General features: G+C 39.0%; 1 long non-coding RNA gene across 1 annotated transcript in view; it reads left to right on the top strand.

The window, feature by feature from the left end:
- The first annotated feature begins 419 nt into the window (after nt 1-419).
- The window catches only part of LOC123380155, a 108,748-nt gene continuing 90,743 nt past the window's right edge, over nt 420-18,424 (top strand). The window contains exons 1-2 of the long non-coding RNA XR_006585580.1: nt 420-599; nt 6,653-6,732. This is a non-coding gene — a long non-coding RNA (uncharacterized LOC123380155). The remainder of the gene's footprint in view (nt 600-6,652; nt 6,733-18,424) is intronic.

Genomic DNA, 18,424 nt, shown 5'->3' on the forward strand with positions numbered 1-18,424 from the left:
TGTTTTTTTCGGTGCTTTTGAATAGGGAAAGAAAATGGTTTCTCTTTTTGAATGCTCATTCCTGTTTTGGGGGGGCTCAATTTTATTGTAAATCCTGTGTTACATTTTTAAATTTATTTCTTTTTTTTTTTTAATTTTTTTTCAACGTTTTTATTTATTTTTGGGACAGAGAGAGACAGAGCATGAACGGGGGAGGGGCAGAGAGAGAAGGAGACACAGAATCGGAACCAGGCTCCAGGCTCTGAGCCATCAGCCCAGAGCCCAATGCAGGGCTCGAACTCATGGACCGCGAGATCGTGACCTGGCTGAAGTCGGACGCTTAACCGACTGCGCCACCCAGGCGCCCCTTTAAATTTATTTCTTTTGAGACAGAGAGAGAGTGTGTGTGAGAGCAGGGTAGGGGCAGAGAGAGAGGGAGAGAAAGAGATCACAATGTGGACTTGATCTCACAATCAGACCATGACCTGAGCTGAAAACAAGGGTTGGATACTCAACCAGCTGAGCCACTCAGGCGCCCCTAAATCCCATGTTTCAGTTAAGAGTAAAAGGCATCTATGTTTCTTCATTCTCAACTTCTGATCATCACCAAGCTGATGGAAGTAAGCTGATACTATTCTATTATTAGCCATGCTCCACAATTGGTCAGGAATTTTACATTTTATTAACACAAGTTGCTGCTCCTTTCCCAGCAGCATGAATTATTAAGTGTCGAGCATTCCTTACCCATATGTCCAGGAGAATTATATTTGGCATGCTTAGCAAAGTCAGCCTATGATCTTGAAGTAGGTTAGAATAGAGTTTGAATGAGTGAGGCGTATTAAAATATATAACATATTGAGTTCATTTCCTAAAAGGAATCCTGAGACCCAAAATCTCATCAAGTTGTTCTAAATATAGTGCCTAAATTATGTTACCTCTAGGTTTTTAAGCAGCAGGGCAAAATTAGGAACTGCAAATGTTGGACAGTTAAAAAAGTTTCTTTTTAGGTACTCATCTTGAACAAGCTAATTAGATTTACTCCAGGAAATTTCTGGCATGGTTAGTGGCATATGAAAGAGAACAAAGAGAAATAGGGCACATTTGCTAGATTTGGAATGATAACAAATGAGTTTGTTAGATTAGGAAATTTCCATGGTATTGCTTTTTAAATTTTTCTTTGGATTTTTAAATGTCCAGGGAATATAGTTACATAGTTTGCATGCAGAAACTTTGGTTGTCTTTTTTAAAAAATCCTGTCTAATATTGTCACTCCAGTACAATTTTATATCTTTTCTTCTCAGACCTTGTTACATTTATTCCTAGGATGGTTGGGTAGTTGGTTGGATGGATGAACAGGTGGATGGGTATTTTAGATCTTCAGTGGTGCTTTAAATGGGATCTTTTCTTTTGTATTTTCAAATTTATTGTGAAAGTGTAGCATATTCGCAAAGTTAATTCACAGTAAGTCCACTTGTACACAACGTAGTTTTTTAAAAATTATTTATTCAGCTAATTTGATCATCCTCAAAAGCCTAGACTTCTTTGCTTGTCATAGGAAAATAACTTTTAATCCTTTAAATTTACACATTAGGTATATTCTGCTAGAAATAGTAGTCCTTTTCAATAATGCTCTTAATTTCCAGATCTCTGTTCTGGCCTCTTGCTAAAGTGACATCTGGGCCTGTTGCCATGGGGGAAACAAAGGTTATGACTCTGTGAAGAGAATGGTCAGAATCCTTAGATGTGTTCACTTAGGGCTTAATGGTTCTCAAAGGTGATGTCTCTGTTATATCTGCCTATTGTTCATCCTGCAGGCATTCCTTACTTAAATCAGCCACTGGAACTTACCATCTGTCTCTCTCAGCTTGGTGAAGAAAATTGATAGCTCTCTCCTAGGAACCAAGCCGACGTTTGTCTTGCACTGGCTTCTAAGTCTGTGCAGTATTCACCCTCACTTTTTAGGCCACCTCATTCCTCACCATTGTTATTCCAAAGCAAGGATAATGGCTTTCAACTTGGCTGCCTCTAATCTTCCTCAAGGGCCTGAAAGAAGTTCTGGATCCTCCTGACATAATCTAGGATTCAGGAAAGCTAAACGTCTCGGATTTTGCCTGTCAAATTTAGTTTGATGGTTATGAAGATGAGACACACTGTTATTGAAATAGGTTTCCTGATTTCAGTCAGAATAACAGGATTTTGAGGATGGAGAGAGTCAAATTGCCTGCAAAATGCCAGACAAGAATAGTTACAGAAAGTAGCAAAGCTGGACCGATAGTCAGAGTGAATTGACCCTCAGAGAATTTTCAAAGTGAGTAGTAGATCATGGAGTTCTCAAGACCAAAACAGGAGATGAGTCCATTATACTCTTTCTTGGTCTGAATAGTGGGAGGCAGCGGGGGTCGGGGGGGGGGGGGAGTAGGGTGCGGAATCTGAACAGATAAGATGATTTGTATCGCCATACTCAGATCTCCTTAATTGTCAACTGGGTCCCCTTGAAAAGGGCCATGTTATAGCATTTTAGGTTTGGAATATGATTCTCCAAATGTCCCCAATGGACATTGGGAATTTTTCCCCCAAATCCCTCTCATGAGAGGCTCATCAGATTAATAAACCAATCCTGAAGATATTGTCCAAGTTTCTGAATGCATATTTGACAGAATTGCCACATTGGCTTCCTGATTTATGAAGTATGGGTTTTTAATGGAATGAAGGAACAAGTGAAAGCCCTTGGACTATAAAAATCATAACCCAAAGTGGATGCTATATCCAGGGGAGAGTCATAAAAATTAATATAATTTTTAAAGAATATTTAGAGATTAAAAGGTATAAGAGAAACTTTCCTTTCTATCCTCATTTAGAGTCCATGCTTGGCCTCGGTTGAAAGTAGGTAGATTTTTTTTTTTACATTTATTTATTTATTTAAAAAAATTTTTTTAACGTTTATTTATATTTGAGACAGACAGAGACAGAGCATGAACAGGGGAGGGACAGAGAGAGAGGGAGGCACAGAATCTGAAACGGGCTCCAGGCTCTGAGCTGTCAGCACAGAGCCCGACGCAGGGCTCGAACTCACGGACCGTGAGATCATGACCTGAGCCAAAGTCGGACGCTTAACCTACTGAGCCACCCAGGCGCCCTGCATTTATTTATTTTTGAGAGGGCGAGAGACAGAGTGTGAGTGGGGAATGGGCAGAGACAGAAGGAGACACAGAATCTGAAGCAGGCTCCAGGTCCGAGCTGTCAGCACAGAGCCCGATGCGAGGCTCAAACTCACAAACCGTGAGATCGTGACCTGAGCTGAAGTCAGACAGTCAACTGACAGAGCCCCCCAGGCACCCCAAAAGTAGATAGATTTTAAGAAAGACAGAATATTGAAAAGTTAATAGTGATTTTAATAGTAATAGTTGTTCCAGATGTTGTTCTTTTTTTTTTTTTTTTTTAATCCTGGAGGAAATTAACTCATATCTTGGCATCTGTACTTTAGTCTGGATGTTTCTCATTTGTATTCCAGTTAACGAATCCTTTCTTCTGCTGTATCAAACCTGCTGTAGAAACAAACAAATAAAAACAAAACAAAACAAAAACAAACAAATAAAAAACCCAAAAAAGTAACCTATTGAGTTCTTATTTTTAGTTGCTGTATTTTTAATTTCTAGAATTCCTGTTTAATTCTTTAAAATTTTGTTTTAACATTTATTTATTTTTGAGACAGAGAGAGAGCATGAACGGGGGAGGGGCAGAGAGAGAGGGAGACACAGAATCTGAAGCAGGCTCCAGGCTCTGAGCCATCAGCCCAGAGCCCGATGTGGGGCTCGAACTCACAGACCACGAGATCGTGACCTGAGTCACGTGACCTGAGTCACGAGTTGAAGTCGGACGCTTAACCGACTGAGCCACCCAGGCGGCCACGTTTAATTCTTTTGAAAATACATTTCAGTTGGCTCATGAAATCCTCCAGAATGTATTAATGAGAGATATTTTATTTAGAAAAAAATTTAATGGTTTTTTGTTTATTTATTTATTTTAAATATAATTTATTGTCAAATTGGCTAACATACAGTATGTAAAGCGTGCTCTTGATTTTTGGGGTAGATTCCTGTAGTTCATCGCTTACATGCAGCACCCAGTGCTCATCCCAACAAGTGCCCTCCTCAATGCCCATCACTCATTTTCCTGTCTCCCCCACCCACCCCCATCAGTTTTTTCTCTGTATTTAAGAGTCTCTTATGGTTTGCCTCCCCCCCCCCCACTCTGTTTGTAAATATTTTTTCCCCTTTCCTTCCCCCATGATCTTCTATTAAGTTTCTCAAGGCTCACATATGAGTGAAAACATGATGTCTTTCTCTGACTGACTTGTTTCACTCAGCATAATACCTTCCAGTTCCATCCAGTTGCTGCAAATGGCATGATTTCATCCTTTCTCACTGCCAAGTAGTATTCCCATTGTATATATAAACCACATCTTCTTTATCCATTCATCAGTTGATGGACATTTAGGTAATTAGAGATATTTTAAACTGCATGCCTAATTACTAATAACTGGATCAACTGTGGGTATATTCTATTGTCTGTATTTTTTTCTCTTGGTCTTACTTCTTTTTAAAAAAAAATTTAATGTTTATTTGTGTTTGAGAAAGAAAGAGAGACAGAGTGTGAGTGGGGGAGGGGCAGAAAGAGGGGGAGACACAGAATTTGAAGCAGGCTCCAGGCTCTGAGCTGTTAGCACAGAGCCTGACTTGGGGCTCGAACTTAGGAACTGTGAGATCATGACCTGAGCCAAAGTTGGATGCTTAACTGACTGAGCCACAAGGTGCCCGTCTCTTGGTCTTATTTCTTGATATGCCTCATAATTTTTTATTCAAATCTGTATTTTATGTATGAAAAAATGTGGATACTCTGGGTGATGTTGAGGCAAATCAATTTAATCCAACCAAGGACTGAACTGACTAAGGTCTTAGGAAAGTTCATTTTTTCTGATACCCTCTTAATTTTAGGGTGTAGCCTTCTAAGGTTTTCAACTGACAGCCTATATTGACTCTTTCAGAGGCAAGTCCCAAATTCTAATTTTAATCTGGTCAGCGTCATAAGATTGCCAGAAATAGCTCTCTGCCTGTCTTGGGTTTTCTACATGGAATTTTAATCTCCTAGCTTGAACAGCTTGAGAATTCAGTAAATGTCTTTGGGGGAAACCAATAAGTTTTACTTCTCTGCATTACCTTTCTCTGGGATCTTGGCCTTTCTAATGTTGACTGCCTTTTCAGCTCTGAATTCTAATTTTTTTCCCCCCAGTCCTGTGAGATTGCCAAAGCCTTGCTGGCTTTTCTGCCTTTTTGCAGCATTTATTTGTTTATATTTCTGCTCTTTTGATTCTGTGTCATCGATCAGCATGTGTCTGAAGGTTAAAACAACAGTTTACCTCTTGGAGTTTCCCTCTCTCTGGCCTCACCTTTAAGGCCAGGTTGCTTGTGAAGTTCTGTAGTAACTTCATAAAGATGTACCTTGTGTTGTAGTTTGATGTCTCTAATCCTTGACGGTATCATTTTGTTTTCACACGCTACTTTGTCAAAGGTACTTGGAGAAGTTCTGATATAGTCTAAAGTGGGGTTATCAGCTTTTAAAAAACACCCTCGATGATTTTCAAGTGAAGTCCAAGTTGAAATATACTTTTCTTGCTGTTTTCCCATGTTACATGGGGCCAATTTTAATTATTTACGTTTTTGTTGAAAAATTAATTTTCATAGACTTTCAAATTAATAGAAATAGTCAAATATCCTTATCCCTTATAATTATTTTACTTTCCATTTTATCCGCAGTTATTTTCCATTCTTTTATTTTTAATATTTATATTTGGATCTTCTTTTATGGCTTAATAGTTATTTAGTAATTTATTTCCCAAATACCAGCCTTTTGACTCATTTATTATCTCTGCTTTTTTCTAATTTGTATTTTCTAACTTTTAGCTCTGTTAAATCAATTTTTCTGCTTTAGTTTTATCTACTTTTTTCCATAGTTACTTTAAATGACTAATAATTAATTAATTTATTTCTTATTAATTAATATGAGTACTTTAGGTTTTGGGGTTTCATCTGAACATGAATACAACTATGTTCCATAAGTACTGATATGTAGTAGTTTCAATTTTCACTATTGTCCCCCGAATTTGAAATTGTGGCTATTTGGTCCTTAGTAATCTGTCTAGTGAATTTACAGTAAGGATAATATTGAATGATTTATGAATAATGTCTTGTTTTAATGGAGCTTTGAACAGGGAATAGTTTCTATAATTTTGTGAAACAAAAATTAGTCCAAAAATTGTTTAGAAAGGATCCAGAATGACACTGTCTAAGAAGATTCTGGGTTTTTATTTTAGGTGTCCTTAGAAAATTTGGTTCAGGCCAACATTTAAAAAATAAATTGTGGCAATTCTGATTTTATTCTTTCTTTTGTCATAGCTATGTTGGGAACTGGCCATGGCTGTCTGGGCATTGGCCCCTTGTGTCTAGTCAAGTGGGCTTCAGTGTTTTCTGGAAATCTCAATAGCCTTAGTCTTCAAAAATTAGTGATAAATATGGATTTGAAATTAAGTCATGCTTGTTTCTCACTGTTGTTTAGTACTTGTCCCTCAGTGACTTATAGATCCCTGGAGTAAATGTTAATTAACATATTTTTGCAGAAAGGAACGTAGATTTCTTTGAAAAGAGGAAGTGGAGATCAGAGTGACTTTGAGCCCCTGAGATGTCGCTTGATTTCCCAGTAAGTGATTTGCCACTATACTTCCTCACTTTCCTTCTTCCTACCAGAATTTCTCATGTGTTTTTAGTGTATTACCCAAGGTGACTCTGGTTGATAACATGTTAAATAACATTATTTTTTTCTATATTGTCTGCTATGGAAGGCATGGCATTGGAATAAAAAGCAGTTAAGTAAAACAAACTGGAATAAAAAGCAGTTAAGTAAAACAAAGAAAAAATAGCCTTTCAAATGCCTTCTTTTTATCCAGAGGGAAAATGAAAATATTTGCTGCCTTAATGTAATCCGAGTATAATTGACATTGGAGTGAAGGGCATTTGGGGCGAGTCAAAGGTGATTTCATTTTAGACACTTTTCCACTGGGTCAATAATTGATCAGTCACTTTATGAAGCATGTTTGGTCAGAGCAATGGCCAAGCTATCACAAGGAATGAGCCAGAGAACAGAGCCCTTAGAAAACAAATCTCTCTTTTTCAAAGCTATTTGCACATTTAGATAGCCTATCAGTCATTACACTAATTCCTGAGGAAATCAAATAAGACAACCACTCAATTTCCTCCTTAATTTACTCATCAAGACACTCAGGAAGAGGCTAAAGGGGATCATTGGGTCTGCAGGGAACAGGAGATCACAAAATAAAAGAAGCAAAATGATTCTACTCATCAGGAAGGCGTCATTGGCTGTTTCAAGATTTTATAACAAAAATGAGTTCTGTTGTGAGTTTAGAATAGATGTACGATCCTGTGGACACAGAAGGAACTTCTGGAGGCCCTAGAACAATCAGTCACCAGTTGGACTGCTTTGCTTCCTTTTAATTTGTTGGGCCATCCTTATGAAATTATATACTATGTGTTAAAAAGTTAAGAAGCATACATGATTATGACAAAAACAGAGGTGGTTGAAATAGCTCATTGGTAAACAGTAGAGACTGCCTTTCTACTTCTACTGAATATGAAAAAAATGAAAGAGACTTTAGGAAAAGCCTCCAAATTCTGGTAAAGACTCATCATTTATGCCTGGGTTTTTCCATTTTCTTTTCTGTCCTTGCCACTCTGGAATTTGACAGATTCCAGTACAAGAGAGGTAAGGACAGAGGTAAAATGTTTCAAGGTGAAAGTACACAGTTGAAGCATTCTAATCCAGACTCTTGGAAGGGAACTCTTTTAGTTTGCATGTGATGCAATTTGCTTATCTCCTGTCTCTCTCTTTTTCTCCCCCTTCTCCATTGCCTCTTGGTTACTGTTTACTCTTTTCTACATATGAAAATCCTTGAAGTAGATGATAAACTTCTAGAAGGCATGGAGTGATGGACTATTCTTCCTCATTCTCCTCTCCTCCTTCCGTGCCACATCATATACCTAGTGCGAAGTGTGAGCATTATCTTTTCAGATAATGATCAGACAGCCTATAGCTTTTACCTCCAAATGCGCCTTGACTTTCAGTGTGATTTTAGGCAGTGATACATGTATTACAGTAATCATGTCCATGCTGAAATCATTTTGAATCCTCCACCTGGTCAACTGTCTTATGCTCCTATAGCAGAGTTTCGTACAATCCTTTCAAGTAGCAAAAATCTTCATTGACTCATATGATTATAGTGAAACAACTATGGACTTGTACTAATGTGGAATACAGACGTCATCTCCCTTTGCCAGCAGCCACCCTAGAGTACCTAGGTCATAACTTTGCAGTACACTCAGCACTTGTTAGTGTACTGAAGGGGCACTGTTCTCTTCCACACGTGTGTCCTTATAGCTTCTTTAACACAAAGTTATCTTATCCTGTCTATTAAACCAATGCGTTATGTAACACGTATCAAGCATATAATATATAAATGCTAAGAAATCCCAGGAACCTCAGTATTTTGACAGCAATTGCCTTCCCTCACTTTAACTTATTCTTGGCTCCTTACCTTAGGAGGTGTGCAGTTTCTTCCTGATTTTACTAAACTTTGCCCATTTTTTTTCTCTAAGACTTTTGTGAGTCATTTTCTCCCTGGGGGACTTTGCCTACTTCCTTTCTGGAGCTGGCCCTGGCCAATGGCACATGTTTGTTTTTAGAAAGAAATAAAAACAAAAACAATAACAACAACAACACAAAAACCCACTCAGATTCATCTCGGCCACACCATCACTGTGTTGACTTTCTGTAATATTCACCATAGCCTCAATCTCTCTTTCCCGATCTGTCTGTCTCTTTCCCTCTCTTTATTTCTCTCATCGAAATGTCTGAGAAGAGAAAAATCCTTTCTGGTTGTAGAAGGGCCAGTTAGGGATTCAAACATGGCTCTTTTTTGGAGTGGGACCCAATGAATCCCTCCTTTGTTCTTCTGGGTTACACACGACAATTAATGAGACAGGCTGTCTCCCAGAAAAGGGTATTTTTCTAAAATGGATTTAATTTTGGAAAACAATTAAATATCATTAAAGACCAAATCTAAAGAATAATTCAGGTGACCAGGTTGAGTAACTCCATCATTTAATTGGTTTGTTTTGTGTCTAAAATGCATTTATTAGTGTGTGTGTATATGTGTGTGTATATACATATGTATATACACACACATATGTATATGTGTGTGTATATATATATGTATATACACACACATATACACACACACAAACACACACATATACACACACATACACATACATATATTTTTGTTTGTTTTTTGTTTGTTTTCTTGCCTGTGATCCCACCTCCCTGGGAACAACTAGATCTTGAAGCACCCCTTAGGTAGAGATGACATGGAGAAATACAAACAGAAAGAGTCAAGTTTTGGCTTTTGGTTCCAAAATAAATATATATTTATCCAAGCTAGGTATAGAGTGGTAGACAAATTAAACCTGACCTCTTTAGTTACGGAGTTTATAACAGAATATACACTGAATATACAACTAAAAGATTATGTTACTACCCTCAATGGGTTCTGCTTTCCATATGAGGAACATCATGTTTTTCATGTCTTTGCCAAATAATTATTTACCAAACTAGCAGTTCTGATGCCTTCCAATTCACTTTGATTTATCCACTTCCACTCATTTTGAAAGATAACCCAAATAAAACAGGATTCTATTTATGTAGAACTGTTGCTGTGGGGTTAGCTTCAGCTTTGCAAGGTAATTCTTGGGTGGTTTTGCCTTTGTTGTTTTATTGTCATTAATCAGGCTAACTGATGGGAAGGCAGGAAGAAGGGCAGGAATGATTAAATCCCTGCTTTTGGACATTTGCAAATTGGAGTGATTTACCTGGGCACATGATTTCTCGTTCAGTCACAATTTTTAGGAAGAGATGATGGAGGGGGAAGAGAGAATAGATTAGGGACGATGGGGATTACATTGACCGGTTATTTTGATATTTTGCTGTTTGGTAGAATATGATTTAACTGATTAGCAGAAGTATTTTCAGACCTTTGGATTCTCCGAGAAGCTGGCGCTGAGGAGCACAAGAGGTTTATGTAGGGGGAGAGGGTTGCGCAAGATATTTGTGCAAAATAATGGAAGGGGGAACCGGATGGTGCAGACCTCAGATTTGACGGAGATTCAGCCAAGTGTCAGCCCAGTGGGGAGCTGCATAGCAGAGGTCACCCTTAAGAGGAGTTCTGTTTTGAGGAAAGAGCCAAGCCCTAAGCAGCCACTGTGATCAGTCATTGTTTGGAAGGTCTGCAGGAAGAACAAGGCCTTGGCTGGAGATCCCGTAGTTGCCACAGCTGGAAGCTCTCAGCTGACCTCATTGCTCATACTGAATGGTAAGGTCTTTCTTGAAGGAGAGCTGAACAGTATGATCCATGGCTGCCACGATCCCTAAGCATGCCCCTCAGCCTGTGATCCCCCCTCCCCTGGGGCAACTAGACCTCGAAGCACCCCTTAGGTAGAGATGTCACCGAGAAATACAGAGAGAAATAAACTTTTGATATGCTTGGCTGTGACAATTACTTGTAGAAAAAGTCATTGTATTTTTCCAAAAAAGTCATTGTATTTTTCTATCCAATGAAAGACAGAGGAGGACAACTCTGTGACTAGAGAAAGTTGTCACCACCTTCAAGATGGAGAGGGAGGACAGTAAGAGTAGAGGAAGAAGTGGAAGAGGCTAAAGGCACTGGGTTGAATCCTGGGAGAGAAGAGGACAGAATGGGAGAAACCAGACAGAGAAGCTGTGTGAGAGCCTGGTCTAGGGATAGCACTGTCCACATGCCTGTTCAGAGTGCCCTGTCCTCAGGCCCTTGGCCAAGGGGCTGCGTGTGGGTCTGCGATCCAGCTTATACACGGCTCCATAAGCTACCAAGGGACAAGTTTTCTTCTAGCTAGTTTGCCCAGAAGAGATGTATCTTGGCAATTTGTCCACAAGGATGGGACATTTTCTTTTTTCAAATTCACAAAGTTCCTTGTACACCAGCAGGGAGGCTGCTGATGCATTGCTTTTTGGATGGAGTCTGAGAAAGTCACAAGGTCTCAGAAGCTCTTTATCCAAGCCAGGTACAGTTGAGGAGAAAATGAATATCAAGTGGGGTGTTTATAATCACGGGCCTGAAGCTTTCTTACTAGGTCTCATGTTATGGTGCTGGGAGGTCTAGAATTTCTCCCCTTGATATCCAGAACAGTACTGAGGTCGTACTGAAGCCAGAAAACCTGGAGAGGCCATAAAATAGAAGGGGCTTTTCTGGAGAAGTAAGGAACCAACAGTCAAGAGGATATGAGAATTAGTGGATGTCAAGTGGATAACATTGTTTCCCCTCTGAGTATTCTATAAACCCTGGGGACTTGGAGACAACTCTGGGAAGAAACAGGAAGGATCTTCTATTGACAGAGAATCTCTTATATGAGTGGGATTACCCGAATCCCTGGGGTTAAATTCCTACCATCTTGAGTAATAGGGGCCCAAGGTAATTGGGTGGTAGAAAAATTAAGGTGCATACATTTGTCTTTACAGCTTAATTTGTGATTCCCGCCCCCCCCCAAATTAGAACCTTCTGCACATTAATAAGTAACTGAGGTTCCAAGTTGAAGCAAATTGTCTTAGATCTCAGAAAGAAAGTAGGAAAGCAGGACAGACTCAGGCTTTCTGACACCAGCCCCGGTGTTCTTTAACTCACAGCATCCCACTTCCTCTTTGCAACCTGTTAGGAATCTCAGCCAATGCTGTGCAGTGTTTGGCACACAGCAGGTGCTAGATAAATGCATGCTACTGAATGTTAATTGACTCATTTGCTGCATCCCTCAAGGTCGAATTAGCTGCACACACGAGGCTGAAAGGCTTAAGTCCTGTGCTTTAATTAGCAAATCGTGATGAACCTAAGTGCTTTAGAGAAAGAGAGAGAGGCAGTTGAAAGCGAGATTTTACACGATCAGAACTGCTGATCTGTTTACACACATGATGCCAGAATCTCACTGGTGAATGTGATGGGAACATTTTAACAGCCAAAGCACTGTGCACAGAGTTAGCATCCTGTGATGACGGAGTTGAGTGTACATCTCTTTCTCGTGAGGTTACCACCTACCATTTAGCCCAGACAGCAGAGCTCTTAGTGTTGTCGGGGTCTTTTAGCATACCGTCTTCCTCATACTGTCTACCTCACAGCCATGAAGTCTGGGAACCAGACCAATTTATTTATGTTTCAAGTGCAAAGTGTTTAATGTACTTACACTGATTCATAAGGTAGATTTTACTTTAGCTCATACATTCATACACACACACACACACACACACACACACACACACACACACAGCAGAATGTGCATTTGCTGACAGATTTCTTAATTTATGGATTCGTTTTAAGAGCTTCAAATGTAGTGCCTAAAATGAAGCTGTACAAAAACATAAACGACTCAAGTGTTCACCAACAGGGGGATAGATAAAGAAACAGTGGTGGATTCATGCATCGAACGCTATGTGCTAGTATAAAAGAACAAACTAGTTATGCCTACATTAGTATGGAGGACTCTCAAACCATTGTGCTGGTCTAGGTACAAAAAAAGTACATTGGTATAAAGTTCTAGAATAGGCAAAACAAGCATTTGGTAAAAAAATCATAGAAAAGTGGTTGCCTTTAGGGGGAGCACTGCCTAGGAAAGGGCACATGAGAACTTCCTGGAATTACAGAGTTGTACATTGAGTATCTGTGAATCCTACTGCATCTAAATTTTAGCTCCATGAAAACAAATTCATTGAATAAAAAAAGTGAAGCTCTAATAAAGGAATGGAGAAATGGAAGCAGAGGGAAATGTCAAAGAATGGCAGTTGCCATTATTTGCATTGTCTTCAAGACCACGTCTACCTTTGTTGGCCACGTTGGATTCCACTGAAAAGAGTGCTGGGTAGTTTTCTTAGGGGACAGACACTAGGAAACATACCTCTTTGCATAATTTGTCACTGGCTATGCGGATCACATTTTAAGTCATTCTTATTTTTTTTATTTTTTAATTTTTAAAATTTTTAACATTTTAATTTATTTTTGAGAGAGAGAGAGACAGGGAGAGAGAATGAGAGCTGCCGAGAGGGTCAGAGAGAGAGGGAGACACAGAATCTGAAGCAGGCTCCAGGATCTGTCTGAGCTGTCAGCACAGAGCCTGACGCAGGGCTTGAACTCACAGACCATGAGATCAAGACCTGAACTGAAGTCTGGATGCCCAACCAACTGAGCCACCAGGCACCCCAAAATCATTTTTAATATAGAGAGCTTATTGTGTGCTTTACACAACTAGGAATATCAGATTAGAACAGATATGTGTCATAAAAATCAGTTAGACATTAAAAAAAATGATTCACCGTTCTTTTTCTAAAGACACTTGGGACTGAAGATTTCAGTTGCAGTTATGATATTTTAGAGTTGAGTTAACTCCTGGTCTGTTGCTTAACTGTATGATCTTGCTTACGCTAATACCTAGTCTGGTGTTGTTAATGAGGATCAAATCAAGTGTCATATATGACAGTGCCTTATAAATCATAAAATAATACAGGAATGTGTGTTTTATGGCTATTATTGTTATTTAAGTGAATACAGAAACCTCAATCAGAATTTTTGTCTGTGAATTGGAAGGCAAGGAAATACCAGTTATAACATGCTTGAAATAGGCATACTATGTTCCTACCATGACTTTGATTTCATGTAAAAATTGTGAATTGTTTACACTTGAGCATATATATTTCCCTATCCTTACTCCACACTCCAGCACATTTTCCATTCACCCCAATCTTCAACAATCATCCACGGAAAACACCAATATATTTTCATTTAAACCATATTTTGACTTTGTGTGGGGTGGATGTGGGGGAGTAACATAAAGGGAAAGGATACGTTGGCCCCTTTAAATTATTGCCTAGGCTTGTTTCAATGTAAAATACTTAGGATTTTCATTTTTGCTAAGTCAGCTCATGTGCCTTTCTCCCCACCCCCACCCCCACCCCCCACCATCCATTTTTCCCTGATGGCTGCATTTGCTCACCAAAATTTACTTTAGCTTCATTAAAAAAAAGAAGTATCAGGTAAATAAATTTGGCACCATCTGCTTGGAACTTAGTCTTGATGTATTGATGCCTTTTTCTAGCTGATAAAAACTTGGAAATGCTAAGTGCACACAGAAAGCAATATTGCAGTAATTTAATGCACAGGTGTCTACGGCACTGCTGGGAAGAACGGACCAGGGAATTTAAAGGCTGCATGTAACTGCCTTAGGCTTTAGGAAATTAAAGAACTCCAGTGAGAGACGTTCTTCCAGGTTTCTGGCTTTTCATCTGCAATCCATAGGAAGTATCCCAGAGTATATTTTGTGCCCATTATTTATTTGTCAAATACTTCTAGGAATTGTAGAATTAATCAAAGAGAGCAGATTTTTGTAATGTCCATGTAGACTCAGCAGCTGTCATCATAAGAGAAAATAGTGTCCACATTCAAGTGTTACAGAAAGATATGGCTGATAACTTGGTATTAAAATGGGAAGCAGTTTGGCACAGTGTTTTCAAGTGTGGACTCTGGAATTGAACAGAACTCTCTTCAGATGTTTATTGTATCGGTTCCTTGATGTGTGATCTGCAATTATTGAAACTCTCTTAAGCTTCAGTTTCTATACCTGTAAAATGGGTGTGTCCATAGTAACCATGTCAGTTATTGATTGCTGTTAAACAAACAACCACAAAACTATGTAGCTTAAAGCAATAATTTGTTATGTGATAGTGCAGAGTATCTAGGTGGTTCTTTTGCTTCATGTGATATCGGCTTCAGCACTAGGAAGGCTAGAGTCATCTGGAAGCTAGACTGGGAATACAGGGCTGTTTTGTTGACTGGGGAGTCCTTGGTTCACCTCCACATGGCGTGGCATCTGGATAATAAGACAGAAGAGCTCAAGAGTAAGCATTCTGAAGACAAAGTGAGAACTTCTGGGCCAGTTAAGGGCTAGGCCCAGAATTAGCATAACACCATTTTCACTATCTTCTTTCTATTGATTGGGTGTAAAGATTAAATGAAGTAAAATTTGAGCATTTACACAGAAATTAATTCATACTAAGCCTTTATTCAGTTGTTATTAATGTTGATATTAGTGTACTATGAAAGTGGGTTATAGATGGCATCAGGGCATCTAAGATTAAGGCTTAAGACACTAAAGCATATATAGGTGCCATAAAAATAGGTCTTTAAAGGTTATCTGGTCAACCTCCCCCATTTAGGGAAACGGAGACCCAAAGACAAGCATAATTTACTGAAGGACATCCAGTTCATGATAGAGTTGAGTTTGAAAATTAATCTCCTATCTAGTCCATTGTTTGTTACAGCAGGAAAATTTTTTCCCTTCTCTGAGGCCTCAGTTCCTCCATTGGTAAATTGAGGACAGCAATGATACTCTTTAAAGTGTGTTGTAAGGATTCAGTGATTTAATGAAAGTTAAGTGCTTATTATAACATTTGGCAAGGAGCACATTCTCAATAACAGCTTGGTACAACTTCTGTGACAATGATTCTTTCTATTATTGTTATTATTATTTTCATCATTCCTATTATTTCATACTGTCTCTGAAGGGGCTTGAACGCATATTATTTGTATTGACACTGTTCTAGATTTGGGGCTCAAGTTGCGCCATCTGCTTTGTCTCCTCTAAAGTAGGAATTCGGCATTATGTGAGACTGAAATCAATTTTGCTACTCTTGGCAACCTTCCCAAATCTGTATCCTTTCTTTCCTACTCAGGAAGAGATCACAAACTATATAGTGCGCCCAAGGTCTGGCATTTCATTGGCTGGTTATTTTCTGCAACTATGAGGCAAGACAGTTAAAGTGGCTTTAAACTTCATCTATATACCAACAACCGCTATGTTAGATTCCGCCTACAATTAAATATCCAACTGTCTATTCAGTATCATTCTTTGGATGTCTAAGACCTATGTCAAAATCGAAATGGCCAAAATTGAACTTCTGATCTTTGCACTAAAACTCCTCTAGCCTTCCCCATTTCAGTCGATAACAACATCATCTTTCTATTTGCTCAGGCTATAACGTGCAAGGCCAAACACCTGAGTGTTATCCTTACTCCTCTCTTTCTCTTGTACTGTACGTCCAATTTTTTAAAAGACCTGTTGGCTCTGTCTCCAAAATATACTCGGAATCTCAATAATTCTCACCATCCACGTGGATGCTACCCTGGCCATCATCATCATCTCCCTCCAGGGTTTCTGCCCTCACTTGCCAACTGCTTTGTTTTCCACTCTTGCTGCCCTAACCCTTATTCTCAACACAGTAGCCAAAAAGATTCATTTCAAAGATGTAAATTAGGTCTTCTGGTACCTCTACAACAAATTCTGGAATAGTTCTCCCTAGCAAAAGCTGAAGCTCTTTCAGTGCCACAGAGCTCTTCATGACCTGCCTTCCCTCTACTTGGCAATTTGACCTCATTGCTCTCTCCTTTCCTGCCACACCAGCTTCCTTCCGTTCAGCAAACACTCTAGGGGATACCCCGACCTTGATGACTGTGTACCTTCTCCCACTGCTTGCGATATTCTTCCACCACATATCCACTTAGATCACTCCCTCACACTCTTTCTTCAAGTCTTTGCTTAAATCTCATTTTCCCAGTGCTAACTATCTTGACCGTCTTATTTCCTAGTGCCGTCTGTCTATCTCTACCCTTCCCTACCACACTGCTCATTACCTTTTTCTGTTCTCCATTTTTTTTTGCTTTAGCACATATCACCTGCTATTCAGTATAATCCAGGAAAGCTTCCTCTAGGCTTTCTGGATGATCTCATGCACTCATATGGCTTTCACATAAGCTCTACACAGTGACTCCCAAAGCTCCTCTCCCCCACCTCCCCCAGCTTCTATCTCTCTCTTTTGGACCTAACTTTAACATACAAGCCTCTGAGGGATAGTTTCATGTGGGTGTCCCAAAGACACATGAACCTCAACATGCTGAGATTTTAATTCTCCACCCACCCATTTCCTCTTTCTTCCGTGTGCATTGTTTCAGAGGATGGTGCCACTCACCCAATTCAGAAGCCGTTGAGGTCTAACATTATTAATGGGATTAAGACCTCATAGTAATTAGAATGACAGTAAATACAGAAGCAAGGTGGCACTATTTTCCAGTTAGTTTAAGTCAAAAAGCATGTAGAGATTTGAATTTAGCTGTGACTGTGGACAGATACAAATGAGCTAAAATTGTATGCTAAGGTTTAATTTTAATAATAGACCACTGAATCTTACTTAGGTAAAGAAAAAAATGATATGAATGAGCGGTACTGGACAGTGAAAAGGGATGAAGTAACTAGATTGGACTTTGGCAGAAGTGAATAATTATTAGAACCAAGATTTCAGAAGGGGAGTAAACTATAAATATAGAAAAGTTTGGAACTTTGATTTTGAAAGTGGTCCAGCTATCAGTAATGAGGCGTAGGTTATAAGTATGTGAATGAATGGAAGAAGAGGCAAGAGAAACAAGAAAATTGGAGGTGAGAAAGTGACAAATAGAGAGCCAAAGCATTGAATATACTATCTGTGGGGTTATTGACGTCATCAGGGAGGATGGCATGCATATTGGTGAAGAATAGAATGGTAAGCTGGATGCCAGTTTTCAATGGGTATGAGAGAGTGACTGAGATTTAGCGGGTGGCATCAGAATTCCATAAACAAAAAAGCCATCCTAAACACTTTCAATCTAGTGACACTCCAAGATCTATTGATTTCTGTCCAATATAGGTCTAGAATCCATTCACTTCTCTCCATCTCCTGTGCTACTGCCTCAGTTAATAGTCACTTAATTTCCAACCCAGGTTATTGCACCAGCTTCATAATTGGTCTCCTAAGTCTCTAAAAGTCCAAAGCAGGCTTTTAAAAAATGTGAAACATTTCAATGCACTAGTAAGTGAATAAATGACATTTATCTTGGAATCAGATGTTGATAATATAATACAGCAAGCATTATTGGATATCTTCACATCTTTGGTTAGGTTTATTCCTAGGTATTTTATGATTCTTGGTGCAATTGTGAATGGGATCAGTTTGTTTATTTGTCTTTCTGTCGCTTCATTATTAGTGTATAATACATTGACAACTTCTCTCTTCTTAACAGGAAAATCCTTTTTTATTTTGTTCAGGTATCCATCCTTGGCTCTCTGCAGGCAAATGCCTAAGAGAAAACTGAAAGCATTCCCTGGTCCAAAGATTACTTGATTAGGTTAAGGATAATGTTTCTCACAAAGAATCTCTTGACATT

This window comes from Felis catus, chromosome C2 (genome assembly GCF_018350175.1).
Source record: "Felis catus isolate Fca126 chromosome C2, F.catus_Fca126_mat1.0, whole genome shotgun sequence".
Taxonomy (NCBI): Eukaryota; Metazoa; Chordata; class Mammalia; order Carnivora; family Felidae; genus Felis; species Felis catus.